This window comes from Ascidiella aspersa, chromosome 6 (assembly GCF_963924565.1).
Source record: "Ascidiella aspersa chromosome 6, kaAscAspe10.2, whole genome shotgun sequence".
Taxonomy (NCBI): domain Eukaryota; kingdom Metazoa; phylum Chordata; class Ascidiacea; order Phlebobranchia; family Ascidiidae; genus Ascidiella; species Ascidiella aspersa.
Window position 1 is genome coordinate 17,002,805 of NC_139452.1, and position 6,000 is coordinate 17,008,804.

Genomic DNA, 6,000 nt, shown 5'->3' on the forward strand with positions numbered 1-6,000 from the left:
AAATTAAACGGATTCGGGAAATAAAGCTAGCTGGGAGCTGAACAGAAGGTAAACAGAAAAGTCAACAAGTTCAAAAACGCGCAAACATAATACATATGAAACTAAAATCACGTCTAAATACTAGTAAAGTAGCTTGAGCTAAAGCTAATGTGATCTTAAAATACACGAAGTTTAAAACTGTCGCAAAAACATCAAGTTTCGCAAAAAAAGTCATTTGACTTGAGCTTTGGCCATTCATTGAAACACGACTGGTTCACTAGACTTGGGGTCCGCAAATACTATTAGGCGCGACCCAAAATTACAAGTAACTTATCCCATAGAACACAAAACATTTACATTATATCTTCAAATCGTCTCGAACTCGTGTAGATCTTATTAAAATTTACAGGTCTAAAATCGTTTAGTAAACTTATTTCAATAAACGCATTTAGGCAGCGACACAAACCTCCTTAAAACAACTTTTAATCGTCTCTAAAACTCGTTCTCGTCTTGATCTTGTTTACTTTGAATTGTAATTAAATAAATAAAAAAATGTAAACTTTAAATCGTAAATAACATAGAATTACAATATTTAAGGGCAGCTAGTCGTGCATAAACCTGAAACAATCATTTTTATAAGCAAATATTGTAGTGTTCTGTAGTGTTGCTGCTTTTTAAAACTAACCAATAGAAAATTACGCTTTGTCAACTCTCCCCGGTTTTTGTTTAAACATTTGTGCTATTATGATTTTTGCAAGACGTTTCGTACTCGTCGGGCCTGCGCATTAAAATAGAATTTTAACATGACAAGTATCCTAATAAAATATATTGATTTAACACCCATGAATACAATTAAGCTACCTATAATCTTAGTGAAATATGACTGATTTACGCCCTTTTATAAAACTAACTTTATGTAATGATATTTTATTTTACAATAGGCGGATTTTTATTACTGTAATCTTAATATTACTCTGAGGTCGGTGTGTTATACGTGTGACCCGGTGTCGTTTTACAAAGGTAATTAAACATATCCTAAAACCTAGACCAGGGGTCGGCAACCTTTTTCTAGTCGCGGGCCAAAAGCAAACTCAGAAAGGTATCTGCGGGCCGCACAAAATGTTAGCTAAGAATTGTGTTATTAAAATGTTAAAACAGCTGTGAATCAATTGGGCCTCGGATTATTTTTTGCCATTCAGACGTATTTAACTACGTTTAAACAGGCAGTAAAGCGCAAAGCGCAAAAAAAGCGTTTGTTTGGTTTAAAATTCGAGTTTACACGTCATAATCCATACTATTAATGAAAAATATAATAAGACTTTTTGGAAAACGCGATATCATATAAAGTTAATCTATCTAAGTGTGGTTAAGTTATTCAAGTCAGCTATTGAAGTGAGGACGCTTTTGGCGAGCGGAGCGAGCGCGATTTTTTTTGGGTTATATCGGCATTTCTTTTAAATTTCGTGAAAGTTTCTAATACATTGCCGAAAATGAAAAATAAAAAAATGTTAAAAATACATGTGCAATATTTTTGAATACGTTTTTAACTTTTCCGAGACGCACTTGGTAGCCTTGCACGGTGCAACAATAAACAAGCGCTGATTTGGTTGAAATGACAGCATAAAAACGTAAACAAAACGGACGTATAAAAATCATTCGCGCGAAGCGCGAAAATTTTTCGTACTTACGTAGTTAAAATAGTCAAAAAGTATGTGAAATGGACTCTAATTTGTCTAATTTGTCAAAGAGGCGGCGGGCCGGATGAATTACATCGGCGGGCCGTATGTTGCCGACCCCTGACCTAGACAATATCATACAAGCTTGTACGGTACACTTGGTTAAAAGTCAGGCATTTCAAAGAACATTTGAGTTTCGGGGTTGTCAGCGAAAATTTTAAAAGCACCTAAATCAGGGTGCTCTAAACCCAGGCTCGACATAATTTTTCGTGGCCCGCGAATCACTGTTGAATTATTGTAATGCGAACCGTTGTAAGTGATCAACGAACAGTAAGCCTATTACAATTGTTTGGTTATGATTACAGTTTCCTGTTATACCATTAAATAAACCAGTTTCCTATCGCTCACCAAATTCGGATCCGGGGATGGCAAGAAAGGCTAATTTTGATATATGTTAGACCGGTTTAAGAGAAGCCGCAGTGCTACCTATATGCAACTTCCTAAAATGGCTGTTTTGCGAAGTTATAAGTTATATTTGCGTTTTGTTTTCCGTCTTTTTAATATAAACATGACATAAAAAGTAATAGGCTACCCTATATAAATCACTAATCAATAAAAAAAAGTAAATGAACTATAAAATATATCGCGCTGCGTAAAGTATTGTTTTAAAGGTTTTCACTGTAACTTTAGGCTAACGCTCTGGCCCAGTGGTTCTTAAACTTTTTGAGACACGCCCCTTTTTACAATTTTAACAAAACACGCGCTCCATCGTGATTCAAAATAAGACAACATTAAGCAGAACAGCAACTTATTTCCGGGTAAGTTGCATTGATGCGAAGGATGTAACTGTTTTTCGGAAACCAAATATTTAATTCGAGTATTAGTAGCAGGGAAATATCACTTGGCCCTAATGTTTAGTCATAATTCATACAGAGTTTGTCAATTTCTCGCGCCCCCCTTGTGAACCTCACCCGCCCCCCAAGGGGAGCGCGCCCCCCAGTTTAAGAACCACTGCTCTGGCCCTTTTCAAGGTGCAATTTCAGCCAAATTTAGCTGGGTAAAACCTTTTTGCGCGAACGATAACGTCTTAAATTTAGCGATTGCGTAGTATGCAACATCGATTGCGTAGTATGCAACAAGCTCTTAAAATTTTAGTAAGATACGTACGGTTTCCGCGAAGATTCCGAACTTGAAAAAGCAGTCTTTTATATTAAAAGTTTTGTCAATTAGGCAAATTTTTCGCGCTTCGCGCGCATATTTTTGCCCGGTCTCATAACACTCGATTTCATTTGCACACAAGTCCGACTATCCTATGGCAGCAAGTTTCGGGAGCTTATAAGTCTTTCATGCCCCGATCAAACGAAAATGGTTGATCCGCTTCTGGCCTACTTTATGTGGCCCGCAAAGACTTATATTGCTGGCCCGTGAAGCTGCCAACATTGGACAGTACTCAGTACTAACTATTCACATCATTTATTAAACGTCACTGGCTTCAAATAGAACTGTTTACAATTAGTGTCCAATGTCCATTCACGATACTATTTCACGCGTAATTAGAATAGGAAAAAAACATGGTTTGTTATTTGGGCTGTGACATCGTTGGTGTATCGCATCTGAGAGATTGCTGATGCGCTTCGAAAACGGTTCCTAAGAACAAAATTAATTAAGCTACTGGTATTACGTACACTATAACATATAATAAGGTTGAAAGTTGAATAATTTTCTTATCAAAATACTAAATATTTTTCCGAGATGACATCACAAAGTGACGTCACAAGAATATGTTTAAAACAGAGATGTCCAACATTTTAGCAGAATGGGCCGCATTGCCACTTTCAAAATTTCGATAGGCCGCAAAACCTCTTAAATTAAAGGGGTGACGTCATAATTTACGTCATATCGTGACGTCATAAAACAACTTAACTTATATAAACACCCGCTCCTCTAGAGTAAACTCGTGCGCAAATATGCAAGTAATCTCGACCTTATTTTTTATTTTTATTATGGCGAAGCGCGAAATATTGAGTTTACATGTTTGGGCTGGTATATTTCCTTAAAACGGTGCGCAAAAACACACATTCAGAAAAAAAACCATCTTGCTTAGCAATGATGGGTGCACAAAGTGTTCGATGGATGTTGAAATACAACATTAGACTCGATTATAGTCTCAGAAAAAAATACAAGATTAGGCCTATATCAAACACTACCCGTTCTATACGTTTTGATGATAGTCGGAACAATTGTTTTTAATAAAGGCTACTGAAAGTGAGAATAAGTGGTGGGCCGCACGTAAATATCAGGCGGGCCGCAGGTTGGACATCCCTGGTTTAAAGTTACCTCAGGTTATCGTTGATGTAGTTTACAAATATGAAAGTGAGATCGTTGTTCACATATATTAAAGAAGATGGGGGCTGACTTGGTGAAAAGGGGACATAAAACGTATTTTATAGATCACAATACAATTTTTACCCGAAACGTATTTTAGAGATCAGTGATCACAATACAATTACAATACAAAGACTCACACAGCTACACTACAGATTTCAAAATAAGGTGATGGCATTTGGTCTGTAAAAAATCGAGTCGGTGACTAAGTAGTTGCAAAGCACCGTGACTGCTGTGTCAAAAGTAATTTTCCCTATTTGGCCAACGAACATTGCCAAAGCATGCAGGGCACTAAACGAACCTATTGCGGTATAAAATGAGGGGGAGGGAAAGGCTATACGTTAAGCAGAACTTTAAACAATCACATTATATCTAACGTAGGAATGCCATATTTTAAAAAGTCCCTGACAAATTTACCGCGGTTGCATTGGCCAAGCCCAGATCAGGGACCTAAAAAAACCTCAAAAATGACGTCAAAAAGTTATGTTAAAACGTGACGTATTTTTATATTAAAAGGAGAAAAAACAAAGGCTTGCTGCGTGAAAAATGCCTTTATATATAGTTTAAGATGCCCAACTTTTTATTTTCTGTACAAAAATGAAAAAAACATGCAAGGTAAAAGTTTCTAACTGAGCTTACTAAAATAGGACGCGAAACGCAAGAACTCTTTTAAAAAGCGTAAACAAAATGATTAAACAGCCATAAACTTGGTAGTGTGTGACGTAAGAATGAACCGTATTCGCAAACAATGAACACCATTTGCAAACAATGAACAATATTTGCAAATAAAGAACTGTATTTGCACTCGCAAGTTACTCTCTGTGAAATAAACCATAAGAACAAAATCAACGTCGGAATAAAACACAGTTCGGACCTAATAGTCGTAACAACGTATAAAACGGAATAAGTCCTAAACCCATCGCAATAAGGCCAAAATGGCCAGAATCAAACCATTACAACCTTTTGCCAAACCTCGCCCCTAAGTGCATTGCTAACTCCCCTAATAATTTTAACTCTAAGCCATTTGCTAGGCCCACACATTTCCCAGCAATAACCCCAAACAGGGCAAAAAATCCGGTGCCAAAACAGCGTCGCCTTAACGGCGCCGTTCAAACTATAGGGCGTCCAAACGTCGACATCAAATCGGCCGATGCCTGACCGGTGGCCCTTGATTGCCCCATACCATCTCGCGATCGTCTCATACCACCCCTTAAGTTTCAGGCGTTATTTAGGCCTTATTCCGATGAATTTAGGACTTATTCCGACAGGTTTAGGTCTTATTAAGACGATTTCGATCTTACTCCGTAGTTGACATTACTACGCATTTGTTTTTATTATGTCGTTGGTCTTAATACCATGGTTTTATAGATTTTCTGCTTTAGGTATTGTTGCTTTTTACGTATTATTGTGTGTTCTCGTTAAAACCATCGATATTAAATGTAGGACAGCATCCAAGAAAGCATCAACATAGCGCCATTAGGATAAGAATGATTATTATAGCGAGGATCGCGCCCATGATAAATGTTTACAGCCTTCTTTGGGGCTACTGTCTCCATGTTAGGAACCCCTGTACTTAACAAACTGATAAACTCTTGTATAGTAAGAAAAATAAACCAACAAAAACTTTAGCTACTTCTGAGAAGGATATTTTAAATCCGACTTAATTTTTGTAATGTGTATAAAGTCTTTCGGTCATAACCTTCGTAAGCCGAACAAAATCTCAGCATGAAAGCGGATTTGCAAGGTCTTACAAACCCGATTTGTTTATAACGAGCGCCAAGATATAAGGTATGATTCTGTTGTGACGCGCCCAAAAGAACACGGGCTTGTGTTCGTCGAACACATCTTTACACCGGCTACTTTGCTCAATGGTCGGAAGGCAATACGCGGTATATTGTTTTTCGTTACAGTAAGTCGTAAATCGGCCTTTATCTGTTTTGCCTATTCGCGCAAGTTACCC